The sequence below is a fragment of the Amblyomma mixtum genome, chromosome 2 (genome assembly GCF_055824585.1).
Source record: "Amblyomma mixtum isolate Tamu chromosome 2, ASM5582458v1, whole genome shotgun sequence".
Classification (NCBI taxonomy): domain Eukaryota; kingdom Metazoa; phylum Arthropoda; class Arachnida; order Ixodida; family Ixodidae; genus Amblyomma; species Amblyomma mixtum.
Genome location: NC_143013.1, coordinates 15,427,727 through 15,442,066, shown reverse-complemented (window position 1 = coordinate 15,442,066; position 14,340 = coordinate 15,427,727). Strand labels below are relative to the sequence as shown.

Sequence of the window (14,340 nt, the reverse complement as noted above, 5' to 3'; positions counted from 1 at the left end):
ATATGCATAGGGCGTGCTCCCTATCTGCCCCATCTCCATTCATCGAAATCGGTTCATTCATCGAAGTGGCTCGAAATTCGAAGATACGCATTGCGGCGCCATCTGCGGTGGCGAAATCAACTGCTCAGGAGCGCTAACTGTGACGAAAAGACTTGCATAACACTGTTACCAAGGGCTATACCTTCACAGACCATCGGCTGCGCCAAAGCCTGCAGGCTAAGCCCCAAAAAGAGGCTGCGAGGCATGACGACTAAAGGAAGAAAAAGCTCTGCAACAGATTACTCTGACGGGCATGCGGACAGCTTACGGAAATCAGGCCCGGCTTGAATGGAGACACGAAGTACCGTCAACACTGCGTTATAAGCCCACCACCCACTCGCCCAACCTCATGCTTCCGTTCCTATAGAAACGATAACACATTCTGCGTCACGGCGAGCGCGAATGAAGAAGAGAGCAGGCGCTGTGACGCAAGCTGCGCTTAGCACGGGACCTTTCCAAGGCTGGTGTTGCTTAAACGGAAGGCTTGCCATAACGAAGGGTAAATTTGCTTAAGGCGTCGCTGGTGTTTACGTAAAATGTCGCGCAGAGTGTCGACAGCAGCTGCTACAGCGGGGGACATAACGGTGTTCGGAAAAGTTCGGCAACCATGTTTTTTTTTTTTTTTTCGAGATCGACCCAGGAAAGTATGACACTTATTTCTGTGTCAGCAAAAACCTTTCCAACCACCTGTTGTTGAGGAGACAAATATAAGATAATTCTGAAGTGATCTGCCGGGATTGGTGTTACGACTTGGTACCATGCGTATACGAAATTAATGAAAATGGAAACACACGTCTCGAGAAAAGCGATTCCCGACACACACTAAGCTCTCTTTCGAGGCGTGCCCGATTAACCCGCTGTCGTATACGTTCCTCATTCACCTAATGTAAGTGCAAAGTTCACCGTTCGTACACATGCAACAATAAAGAGCATCAGAAAACGACTATAAGCAGCGTTTGAGATGAATCTGAAGCATGCCATGCTGCCGATCGCTTGAACGTGCATGCCGTATTCGAGCCGTCAATATACTACCTGTATATTGCAAGATGCTGTAAAGTTTAATCCGCCAGAGGAAATAAGTCCTGTACACCACAGTGCTGCGTTCTGCGATATGAGGACGACATATTTTCTCAAGGACTGAATATATTTATGCAGTTAATCGTTTAAAGGAGTACATACACCTAATTCTGGTGGCATGTTTTATTCTCTAACGCGATGCGGAAGACACTACTATGCATGAACCACCATGTGGTATTCGCCTACGACCCCTAAATAATTCATAATCGAATTTTTCTGTCATGCTGTTTCGGTTTCAACAGCCGAACGATGGCTGTGACGTCAAAGTGTCGTTAAATGTCACGTGAGACATGCAAAAACTGCGGTAGAATCGCTACCCCATTGTTTTAATCCACTAAGGTGCATGCTGAAGCCAGCCTTCCTCAAGAGCCGGAATGTCAACGTATACAGAAGCACCGATTATTATGCAGTTTTTTTCATGCCTCACGTGACCTATAACAACAATTTGCCGTAGCAGTCATCGGTCGGCTGTTGAAACCGAAACAGCACCACAAAGAAATGAAATTATAAATTATTTAGGGGTTGTAAGAAAACACCACGTGGTCGCATTACTTCTCTTAGTCTGTTTCATAAGTTTTTTTACAGTTCCCTCGGACAACCACCCTACATCACACCGCCCGCTCGCACGCATATCTCATCGCACCGGCCATCCACTGCAAGTGTCATGCCAACGCGCCCGCACCGTCACTTTTTCCGCATCCTTTTTTCTTCGCACTGCTAAAGACTGGAATGGCCTTCCCCACGACGTTAATGCCATCACCTGCCAATCAAGTTTTGTGAACAATTTAAATATGCATTTCATAAATATCATGTAAGGAATCATATTCAACCTATATTTGTACTCCCACCCCTTATGTAATACCCCCAAAGTGGGGTCTTTAAGGCAATAAAGTGAAGTGAAGTGAAATCCATGTATAATAATGCCTTATGCTCCATTGCAAACAAGAAAACACGCACCCAAAACTTAGGTCTGTACTCCTTTAAAATGCGATATATAAAAGCCGGTACCATTACGTTCACATGTTTCCAGGCTATTGGATTTGCTTATATGGGCCACAGATCACACAGCGGAGCTACAGGACGCGACCCTTCGAATCACGAATGACGAGGAGTAATTTCCCTCAGACTTCTTCGGAGCTTCCAACCACCGTGGTGCTACTAGATGGACTCTACATCGCCACACGCAAAAACAAAAACGAGTTAAAAACAGAAATTGAGCGGTGCACGAAACTGAAACGTCCTTTTACCTGAGGGCTCAGCAACTAAAATGTTGACCTCGATGGCTGGGATAAAACATGCCGCGATCGTTATAAACTGGCTGACACAGCAGACACCAGGAAACGCGGCAATCGCTTCGAGTCGTGCAGGAGTGCCGCTTTCTCTGCATACACAACTGACATTCGACAGCGCCTGTCCCGACACGCCAGTGTGACCACCGCCGAATTCGCTGCAAGTCCTAATATAAGGAAGCCTCTCCTATTCCGTCTTTAGCTTCGTCTTTCAATATTAAAAAAAAGAAACAAAGTTCTACACACATGCAAACACCCACAAAGAAAACAAGCAAGGACGAATGAATGTACTCTCGAAGCAAACCGGACGCAACTGATCCTTCGCCGAGCACACACACACACGCACGCACACAGGCGAAGATATATGCGCCGAATAGCTCTTCTTCCGGCACCCAGGCCAGCGGGCCTGTTTGGACACAGACCGGCTGCTTCGAGATCGAGTCGGCCGCAAAGCCTCCCAGCCGTGCCCGCGCCGACGCTTTTGAGTCCGCGCCGCTTTCAGAGGAACGAGGTGTTTGCACCGCCTCAGCCCAGCTGGGGAGAAGCCCCGAAATAGTTTCGCTCGTCCAGGCCGCAACGTACGTCCTTAACCCTGTTTTCATTTTTCCTCTTGACCGCTAAACGCCGCAGCCGCGGCGATGCGCCGCCTATTCAGCCTCTGTGCGGGCACCCATTTACAGAAACGTCTTTTATACACAGATAAGAATCAGAAGCCTTGCGGAGGCGTTCCACAACGGGGTGGTAGCATACGTGGTATATATAAAGAATCTGTACGCGGGCAACGATCGATGGACGACGCAGTGGAAACCTGCTCACTAATTTCGACCCATCGAACAGCACACCTGCTTCTTTGCATTTCGCATTCATGGAAAGCGGTCGCTGCGGCCAGGATTCGATCTTGCGACCTTCCGATCAGTTGACGAACTACCACACAACTGCATGCAGTCTTCCGAACCGACAAAATCGGCATGCGCACAGTACATTTTAAGGGCCTTTAAAAGCAGGCGGCCGGATCACTTTGCCTTAGTAGAGACCACATTCCGGGGATGGGCCTGTCAATGAGCCCTCGAGGTTTGAAGCCTCAGCTCGCGAAAAAAAGTATTAGACATTGAACCACGAAAATAAAGCTCTCCATATTTCGAATCTATCCGCACTTTTGTGATTCTTCAAGAATGTTCTCGCCTTGTTCTTAAGGCTACGGTCGCCTATACGAACCATCACTGCCCGGTCCACGGCTGGCTTGGAACAGATGTGCGCGCTCCAGACCGGGCGTGCTCAGTCATGGGCGTATCGCGGCAATCTGAAGGCGTGGTTTTATTTCACTTTTTTTCATTAAGCGGAACTTTTCAGTGTTATAAAATGTGTGGCGTGATTATAAAGCGAGCGCAGCGCCCTCCTGAGAGGCACGGCTGCATGGGGACACGTGAACAAAGAAAGCGAATTACGAGTGACTTCAAGGGACGCTGTTCCCGTTGCTCTGTTCGAAACTATGCCTGCGTTCTGTTGAGCCCAACGCATCCCCTCTTATAAAAGGGAGTGCCCTAAAGGGAACCTACTCCCTTTTTACTCCCACACAGCCGCATTCGTATTTAGATTGTACGAAGCGACATACTCGATTACCCGTCACAAAAGCGACGTTGGTGGCGGCAGCGAAACAAGACAAAGCAAGAATACCGAATGCGACTGCTCGTCGCACACGAAGCCATACAGTCGGATACAACTCAAGAACGCAGCGGCTTTTCCCCATCAAACTAACCCCATTAAGCCAATGGCGTCGGGCGATTCTCATGACCCTGCTATAGCGTGACCATAGAGGGCAGAGGACTATCCCATTTTGGTCTACCAGTCCCTGCTTTGTCACACTAGCACGGCCGTGAGAATCGGCCGACGCCATTGGCTGGAAGGGGATCCTTTGACGGGGAAAAGCCGCTGCAATCTTAAGTTGCATCTGACTACGATGGCGAAGATGATGACGTCACCCGTAGAGGCAACGGCGGAGAGGGAGCGCAAGTTGCTGGTCTTGCCAGGACATTGATCAGGAGAATAAGAAAGAAAGGAGACGGCAGGAAATGCCGTGAAAGAAAAACCGAGGTATCAAAACGAGCCCCGCCCGATTCCAACGAAGTGGGCGGACGGATCGAGACGCGGAAGCGCTTCCGTCAAAGGGCAGGAACCGAACGCCTCACAGCAATATCGCGAACAATAAGAAGGGGCGCATACATCAGAAAACCTATCCAAGCAGGCTTCCTGTACGCTCGTACGTGTACGCCAAAATCTTGCGTCATATTACACTGCGGCGCCTCCAGCCAGCAGCGGCAGCTGTACGGCGAAGACAATGGGCGAATCTCGTGACGTTGTTGCTGTGCGCGCGAATCGGCTGTGGCAACACTCGCCCCACGTACACACGCAGGCAGGCAGCTAGGAAGTCGACGTCTCGGAAGTAGAGCGTCAAGAAAAATAAACCGCGCGAGCACGAGACGACTGCGAAAACGGCGCGGCGGGCGGACGGCCGGCTACACGCGGGAAACGCTTGTGGCGCGTTGCGCAAGGATTATTATAATGCAAGAGCCGCGCGAAACAATGCAAAATGGACCGCCTTACGAAATCGGCGCAGTCGGACTTCTTTGCCTACCTCCACCGCGAGCCCCACCCCCCCACTCCCTTTTATCCTTTTTTTTTATTGCCGGGTATGAAGGTGACGAGGGAGAAGATAGCGCCATTATTTCAGGTTATTGCCACCCCCCCCCCTTCCCCCATTTTTTACACCTGATTTCTATCTGTAAGGGAAACTATTCACTTGATTTTCTTTATCTTTCCCTATTAAATGTCCTTTCCTCCACTGTAGGGTGACAAACCGGTTAGCTTAATTCTACCAGTTAATCTATCTATCTGTCTTTCTTTCTTTCTCTATCGGTGTGTCTAAGAAATGCATGCATCTCAAATAGAGGTGTGAAGTGAATAATGAAAAAAAGTGAAAACAACGAGAGCAAAACATAATAAGAGGTCAAACCCCCCTTCACTCCAACGTCTGCTCAGCGGCTCCGGCAGGCAACCCCTCTTGATTCCTGTATGACCGGAATCACCTCCACGTGTTTTACTATCTCGAACTCAAGTTTTCTCCGAGCACGCTTTCCGGCCATTAGACGCGTTCTCCGAACTTCAGAAGTCGCCGAGGTAGAGAGGGCGCGGGAAGTACGAGGGGGGGTATAGTACCCGGAACAAACGCTTCCCAGAAGAAATCAGACGCCGTGCAATGCACTACATAATAATACGGCGAGTCAACCCAGCGCACCGCGAGTTCCATCCAGACAGCCGCGTACGTGTTTTGGAGAAGAGGTTAACGTTGCGGCGGGGCAGGCGCCCATTCGCACTATACGTATGAGTTAGCGCGCGGCGCCAACGACAGCAGCTGCGCTTCTGCACGAAATCCCGAGCACTCTCGGCGACGCAGTTCCGAATGCGCGCCGGTTTCCACGGAAACCGAATTCCAGCACACGCGCACTTTGCCTTAGGTTTCCCCACATATGTCTTGCCCAGCTGCTCGCAAAGCAAACTGAGACGCGTTTCCAGTAAACAAAAAACAAAAGAAAAAACGCGAAGGCCGAGCAAAAAGAGGCGAACCGGGGCGTTGTTACGTCCTATCTTTCTGCTGTTTCACCTTTTTCTTCGTCTTTCTTTTTTGTCAGCTCGCATAGCAAGCAAATGGAGCAGAAAGAACTCGACGCGGTAATGCAGTCGTCAGTGGAGAAGCAGTCCTCGCGTAGCGACCAACGAGTTGTCTGCGTACCGGCGACTTCGTTCCAAACCGTCCGTCATCAGCGCGAACTTCGTTTGCCACTTGCACGCCATCAATCACTGCGCGGTTATTATTGCGTCCCCCGCCATGCCAGCAGACAGCGTAGGCGGAGTATCCTCTAGTCTTTTATTACGTTGCCACCAAAAGGAGAGGCGGTTGCTCGCGGCCTGACAGGGACGCCTATACAGCTAAACCGAGCCTCCTTTCCAACCATGCGAATAATAATAATAATAAAAAGATAACAAAGAAAGTTTTCTGGGAGTTAGGGTTAAAAATCAGCAGGCTGTGCACATTCTCCGACCGCGAAGCGTCGTCCCCTTCCCAATCGTCTCTATTTTCACCTCCGTCGGCTGACAAGGTTTCGTCAGCGGCGCAAACGAAAAATAGCACCGACCCAACAACCGGCCGGGATTGCGCGGAATGCCATGGCGCAGCTTGTAGTGTTGAAGAGAGGAAGAAAAAAAAAACAAAGGAAAAGAAAAAGCGGTACCAACTCGTAACTCGCACGTGAGAGAGGAGCGAAGGCCGAACCGGCATGAAGATGCGCGCGCGCGCAAAAAACAAAAACAAACAAAAATACAAAAGAGAAACAAAACGTGAAACGGGTCGCCGCGGTGGCTGTTATGCATACGCCAACAGCATTCCCGACAGAAACCGGAAAAAAGGCAGGAAAACAACAAACCCCCTCCTCTTCGGCAGATAGACCTAACAAAGAAAGAGTGACCCTCGTTCTCTGCGAGGCTTTTGACGAGGACGGACCTCACACCGCGGAGGTGCATCTGCGAAACGAACTACGAGAGAAAGAGGGAAAAAAAAGATTTGAAAAAGCATCACAGAAAACCAGTTCTTCTTTAGCGCTGCCAAAGCCAAACTTGTGCGTGTACAACGATGCGTCCTATGCGAGGTCGGCCGTAAAGGACGGCCGCCAAAGAGAAGAGCTTTTGTATATATGCGCGCCAGTACCGGTGCTTCCAACTCGTTAGCCAGGGCTGACGGAGCGGTCGCAAAATGGCTGCGCAGCTCCACGCGCATTTCTAAGGGAAAAAGAGAGAGAAGGGAGTGATCTCCATGGCCAAACTACTACCTCAGTCCACCTCTAGTCTTTTTTTCTTCATTTGCCGGTAGAAGCCAGTGCACAGCCCCCCCCCCCCCCCCCCCCCCACTGCTTTTTACTCAGACACTTCGCAAAGCTGATGGAACGCCCCCAGCCTATAGAGCTCTGCGTACAGGGCGTCTCTGCAAGAGACGCCCTCTCCTTCGAGGACATCGTGACCGATAGCTTCGGTCTGTTAGCCCAGACGAAAAAGCATAATATCAGGAGCGCAGTTCAACCAGTGTGCAGGGAGAGAGTGGAGAAAGCACGGCTAACACGAACGAACAAGTGCGTTCGCAATAGAGAGCGCGAAAACGAGAACACAATAAAACGTCCGCTGACCACCACTGGCATGAAAGCGGTCCCGCCGATCCCGCGGCAAAAGCTGTGAAGAAGGAAGGTTCGAGCAGCAGAAGCGCGGGGAAATCCCGCGCGGAAAGGTCGACGGACGGCCAACACAAGTGGGGTTGCGTTTCGTAAGATTTCTTTCTTCTCTCGAGTCTCCTTTCTTTTTTTACTGTTGCTCTCTTCAGTGCCTTCCTTCTTCGAGATTGGAGCGAAGGACGGGACGCGAAGAAAGCGTGCGATAACCGGGTAAGAAGCGCCGCAGTGAGGCGCGAGCACGGCAAGGACGGATGTACCCAAGGAGAGAATTGCGAGGCGAACGCTAACTCATTCAAATCTACGGGCAAACGTCGAGGGCGAATAGCAGGAAGATGTGACGCTGCGATCAGGAGTTTGTCTCTCCTCGCAAAGAATGAGTCACTTCGTTTCTTGAAGATATGCATTAGAGAAAGAACGAAAGGCATTAGTGAACCCGGCTTCGGGGAAGTCCGCATTCGGAAAGGAAACGGGATGAGCGGGCAATGTTGCAATTTCGCAGAGAGTGCACTGTACGAGCTGCAGTGCTATAGAGTGCCCGCTTCGCAGAGACTAGTGCACTCTAGTACGTGACCCACAAACGATCGCGTAAAAACAGCGCCGTCTTTCTGCCCCATATGACTCACCGTCTGAGGCGCTCTGCTCGCGACTAATGCGGAATGGCAGACCGGACCCGAGGACCAAGATTTTCCCGGAAAAACTAGAAGCTGACCAACCGTGCTATGCCAACCAGTTCGCGGCTCGACGATGCAATACGATTTTGCGGCCCACAAAGCTACTCTGAAGCTTGAAATTTCACTTGCCTGAAATTCATCACGAAACAAGAATAACAAAAGGTGTAGTATAACGTGACACCTATATATAGTTAACGTGACACCTTTTGTGACGTGCTATAGAGCTACATGCGGGCAGTTCATTTCAAATGCAGACGCCGCGATCCATATCTTTTCGAACATGGATTCATGCACCAAAGATAATCCATATTTTCGAAATGAACACGTGTTAACCCGCCGCGGTGGCTCATTGGTTATGGCGCTCGGCTGCTGACCCAAAGGCGCTGGTTCGATCCCGACCGCGGTGGTCGAATTTCGGTGCAGGGGAAATTCTAGGGGCCCGTGTGCTGTGCGAAGTCAGAGCACGTTAAAGAACCACAGGTGGTCGAAATTCCCGGAGCCCTTCACTACGGTGTCCCTCATAGCCGGAGTCGCTTTGGGACGTTCAACCCCCATAATCCATAAACGAAACCAAACCGAAATGAACACGTGCGTGTTCGCTTCATGCAGGGCGCACACCGCGGGAAATTGGCGAAGTCGAAATATGCCGTGCAGTTGCCGGTGTTGATAATGTTGTTCACAACGTGTTTCTTCACTCACTTCCGTGTGTAACACACAGCGACGTTCGTCACGCGAAAAACTCGATGGTTCCTCGGCGTATAGGCTTTCGAAATCCAACTCACACGCAAGCCCTACCCACAGTCACGCGGTCTCGTGGCGATACGGAAGCAATTAAGAACAACCTTGCGTCAGGCGCACGGATCTGGACCTCTCGCGTGCTTCGAACTAAGCCTGTCGAAACAAACGGCTCACGTGGCGGCGATTCTAGCCCCGAATAATTTCCCTGAGAATCACTCAGGCGCAGCAAAATCACGAACTTGAAGAATGCGAGCAAAAACCTTTCACGCCATGAAACAAAACTGCGTCCCAGGAAAGAAACTGCGTCCCAGGAAATGAGGTCGTTGCGATTGCCTCAGCTAGCATTTAACGTACGCTACAGCGCCACCTTTTTTTTTTCTCAACCTCGCTATAACAAAGTTGACGGGGCCCACCGATTACTTCATTATAGCCATAGCTTCGTTATAACCCGCGTTGACCGAGCTTACAAGTGGAATCGCTACTCCTTCGTTATATCCATTATTTCGTTATAACGGGGTTCGACCGTGCGTGTATGCTCCCAAGTGGGAAATTTCGTCGCTGAAAGCTGCAAAAGTAAAACAAAAGCGTAGAACGCCGGTGAGATAAAAAGAACAGGAAGGGAATTAGAATACTCGACGTCGGAGCAGACGTTCAGGAATACGCTGAAAGGGGAATATAACGGCAATTAATCATGAGAAAAAAAAAAGAGGACAGACGAAGGCTAAGGCGAATTCACCAGACCAGGCAGGGACGTCCCCACTTCAAGCTCCGGCGGGCGCACGCGGAAAAAACCGGCGCCACACCGACAACCGGACCACCGACAAAAGGGCAACGCACCGCAGGGCGCACTGCCGCTCACTGTGCGCGACCAAGCGGAAGAGAGAGAGAGAAAGACTGAACAACGCCGTTGTCCGGCAGTACACCGGCGGCACGCCTCGACGTGTGTGTCCTCTACGCGCTACGCACTGTAGGATAAGAACAGCACACCACCACCGGCGTCTCGTAACGCACACGCGACGTTGATAATACGGTCCCGGCGCGGCGATTTCCAGGAAGAAGCCAGTGCGTCGTTGCCGGACTCACCGTGTATCCGGTGTGCGTCCGTCTGTAGCTCTTCCACCTCTCTCTCCGAGCTTCGCTGTTGCTTCCTGCACAAGAAGAGAAGAAGACGTTGAAGACGGCACGCCTGAATCGACTAGGCGACGGCAGTACATATACTACACGCATGCGTGAAGGCAGCGAGACATGGACTATGGCGGGTACATAAAGGCATATATAAAGGCCGTATACAAGGAATATAAATGCATATATAAACGTGGACTACGAAGAGCATATAAAGGGAGACTATGGAGCAGATTGGGGGGGTTTTGTACTCCGCATTTTATTACTTCTTACACCACTGGCACCACTCCATAATTCCAAGACATTCTTATACTTTAACCCCAGAGAAGCAAAAAGGGCAGTACTGTGAATGAATTTTAAATGGGGTTAATTAATTATAATTAACTAATGGAAAGAAAGACAAAGCACAGAGAAATGATGTGGTACGAGGTTGAAGTGACAGGGCGACATCCTGTCTTGAAATCCAGTTTCGTGCGACTTCGCGCGACCACCAGACCAGATACGCTTAATTAGGCTAAGGGACCAGATGTTTACGTTATATTTAGTTGCACCTGGAAGTTTTCATAAGGAGGCGGCCATAGAGGCCAGTGCGCGCCTCTTAGGAAATGAAAGCAGCGACCAGCCACACGCGCCTGGCGCTTGCAATGCAAGCACACGGTGGCTCCAAGCATCGTGGCCTTCACTGGCTAAAAAATGAAAAGAAAAGAAAGAAAACAGCTCCCTTCTAAATAGGATTTATTTCCGCGCGCTGTTAGAAGGATACTGCCAGATTTGTATGCGCAACACTCTGTGAAAACTAGGCTGAAATTGATGGCGTTCGCGACGACGAGATGTGCACGAGTCTCCAACTATTGGCGTGGGCCAGCGGCCACTATGAAGTGGGCCCATTCTGGAGGCCTAGAGCCTCCCATCCATCTCCGACAAGTTTCTAGCAAATGCGACCGTCACCTTCAAAAAAAAAAAAAAAAAGAAACCCAAAGCGCAGTCCCCCAGCTCTCTCGAGACTCGCCAGTGACGTCACACGGAATGGGCAATCGGCAACACTGTAATTTCATGCCGACGCCAACACGCTACGCGGGCAATAAATATTGTTACGAAGATGAAGAAGAGGGCAGTGGCGCGGGACGGAGCGCTCGCGCTAGGCCCACACATTAAACCATATTATCATCTGTCATCATGTCGTCCTTTTCCTAGGCTTGCCACCGCGTATCATTTGGTGTGAGGTGCGGGGTCCTCCTCGTCATCCCGGGCCCTGGAGCATCGCCGCCTTCTGCTCGCCTTCGTCGTTGGCCGAGGGGACCTGGACTCCGCCGCCGGCTCAACCCGAGCCCGAACTGACCAGAACCGACCAGCCGCTTTCCCCAGCCCCGTCCCCAGCCCCGACCACAAGACACGACGACCAAGACCAGACGAAGAATGACCCGACGACGACCCGAATCAAGACGGCACCCCCGCCCAAGCTGTGCGGCGAGTCTTAACCCCTGACCTTCGACTGTGGGCGACCGACCGTTGGACCTGAAGCTCCAGGGACAACCGTTCACCAGATCATCTCGTTCATCTTGGTGGCAAGCCTTTCATCTTCTTCTATCCTTTGTGATCATGCCCATCACCCCCTCATCTTCGAGAATTTACGCAATCGATCGGGACGATCGCTCGGAGGACCCGGGTCATGTTACGAAGATGAAGAAGAGGGCAGTGGCGCGGGACGGAGCGCTCGCGCTAGGCCCACACATTAAACCATATTATCATCTGTCATCATGTCGTCCTTTTCCTAGGCTTGCCACCGCGTATCAATATTGTATATATACGTCTCGTACCCGCGTGTGCTCAAGAAAGAGGCGCTGTAGAGCCGACTTGCGACACGATAAGCAGCGCCCGCATGGTCCCGAGAAAGGGCGGCACAGAGAAGACTACGAATACGGTGCACTGCTATATAGGGTGAGGTCTGCCGACCAAGGCGAGATGCTGTACTACCCGCTGAACGCCGACGTAACGGAGCCGCTCACTGCACGACACAGCCGCGCAGAGCTCCAGACCTTCAGCTGCTGCTTCGTACACGCTCCACTCCAAGACGAAACCGAGTTGCTGGTAGCCAGACAAGGATGAACAAACCGCTCCGAAAGAACCTAAGTTTTTCAGTGATTGCTCGGCTGCGAATGCAGGGTTGGCGTAAGACGTGTGGATTGCTAGAGAGAGACAAACTATTTCGCGTCCCAGGTCCGGGTCTCTCCGGCGGCCTACTGATCGGCAAATAAAGCGACAGCAGGCTGCAGCTGTTAGGTACTAGACCAACACCTGCACGTAAGTAGAGCCACTTAGACGTAAAAGTCGGGTAGGCACGAGTCCGTTACGTAAGAACCGCCAGCTGCTGCCCAATTTACCTTGATGCACAACAAGCAATGCATCCCCTCGGCCGCGCAATACCAAACTCAAGTGCAGTTCAGTTGGATACGACTCAAGAACGAAGCGGCAGAAACGAAGCCCTCCAGCCAATCTCATCGACAGATTATTACGACACCGCAGTTAATGCGTGGTTCATCCCCTTGACCGGTGATTAACTACGAATTAACAGTGACGCCATCAGAATCGGTCGGCGCCATCATAGGAAGTCTTCCAGCCTATAGCATCAACCGATTCTCATAGCGTTGCTGTTATCTGTAGTTAATCCCATGTCAGGAGATTAACCGCGGATTATCCACGACGTCATGATAATCTGTCGACGCCATTGGCTGAATGAAGAGCTTCCTTTGAGGAAATTTCCCGCTTCGTTCTTTAGTTCGCCATGCATAAGCAAGCTCGTCCACTTTTCTAGGCTGAGTACGAAGAAAACTGTCCGCTGCAAACCAGCGCTTTGCTTTGAAGCGCAGCGACAGTGCGCCTTGTCAGCATGTACATCCATGAGACCGCCGTTCAAGGCCAGAAAATGCAAGGCAATAAAAAAACGCAACGAGGTATACGTATAGAGGCATAGGAATTCCTCGCGGTGACGTAATTCCGTCTCGCACAAGACGTATAATAGTTCGCGTGTATAATTTCCTCCGTGCCATCACGCGAGACGCGCATGCTTGAGCCGACAAAGAGCTGCATCAAGCGGCGAAGGTATTACGGAGAGCGCGCGCACGGCGGTCGGGGCTGCCAGAAAAGGCGAAAGAATTTGAAACCCTGGTGGTCTCGGACTGCCTGCAAGAGAAGTGGTGGCCAAAGTAGCGGCAATCGCGTGCAACAAGCGCTGTCGAAAACAAGCGTCTCTTCAGCCACACACATTGACAAGGCTTCTAACGTCAACTTCGCGACATCATGCAATAAGCAAGAAACAGAGAAATATCAGTATTTAAAAGAGTTATATTGTCCCGGATATCCTTATCAGACAGAGGTGCTTCCTTTCTTTTTATGATTCAATGCGTTTATTATTCGGCGAATGCTTAAGCCACATTTCAAGAATTCAGTGTTTAAGAACTTGATCGATACAAAATTCGCGCTCAAGAATTGGTTTTGAGGAAAATAAAGGAGCAGCAACTGTCTCACAACACGGTGGACATCTCAACCGCGCCTTCAGGGAAGGAAGGAAGGTAGGAGTGAAAGAAAGAGAGAAAGAGGTGTCGATGGAAGGCTCCAGAATAATTTATACCACCTGGGGATCTTTGACCTGCACTGACATCGCACAGCACACGGGTGCGGCCACGTTCTAACACGGGAATTTCATCTCAGCAGCCGAGCGCCCTAACCACCGAGCCATCGTATATCAGGTACGCTAAGAATAGGAGTAAGCTGTAACCCGTATTAGAACAACTGACACGAGCAGACGGCGTCGAAAGCGAAAGCTCTCCGCGCACAGAAAATCAGTTGTTCACGAAGATCGAACCAACTGACTTGAGAGAGAGAGAAAGAGAGAAAAAAACAGGCAAAAGATTAAGCACCCGAAATCCCACAGTAAGCGTGAATCGCGAGACGCTTTTCACAGTACGGTGGCGAAACAGTATTCGATATTCGACAAACCGAAAAAGCAGGAAAAAGTGGAAGCCTGGCAACCACTGCGCAGCATACAGAGGCAGGCATGAGAAATCTTCGTTAACGTAACATCGCTTGCGACACTTCCCACAGGAAGCAAGGCTATAGGTGCAACATCCGGCC

General features: G+C 50.8%; 1 protein-coding gene across 5 annotated transcripts in view; it reads right to left on the bottom strand.

The window, feature by feature from the left end:
- Oatp30B (Organic anion transporting polypeptide 30B) overlaps positions 1-14,340 on the bottom strand; it is a 246,754-nt gene that overhangs the window by 88,947 nt on the left and 143,467 nt on the right. For 4 of the 5 annotated variants that reach the window (XM_089570607.1, XM_089570611.1, XM_089570606.1 and 1 more), the window contains one exon: positions 10,171-10,235. The exons of the other annotated variant lie outside the window; for it this stretch is intronic. The gene's annotated coding sequence lies outside the window, so the exon portion shown is untranslated. The remainder of the gene's footprint in view (positions 1-10,170; positions 10,236-14,340) is intronic. 5 annotated transcript variants of the gene reach the window in all.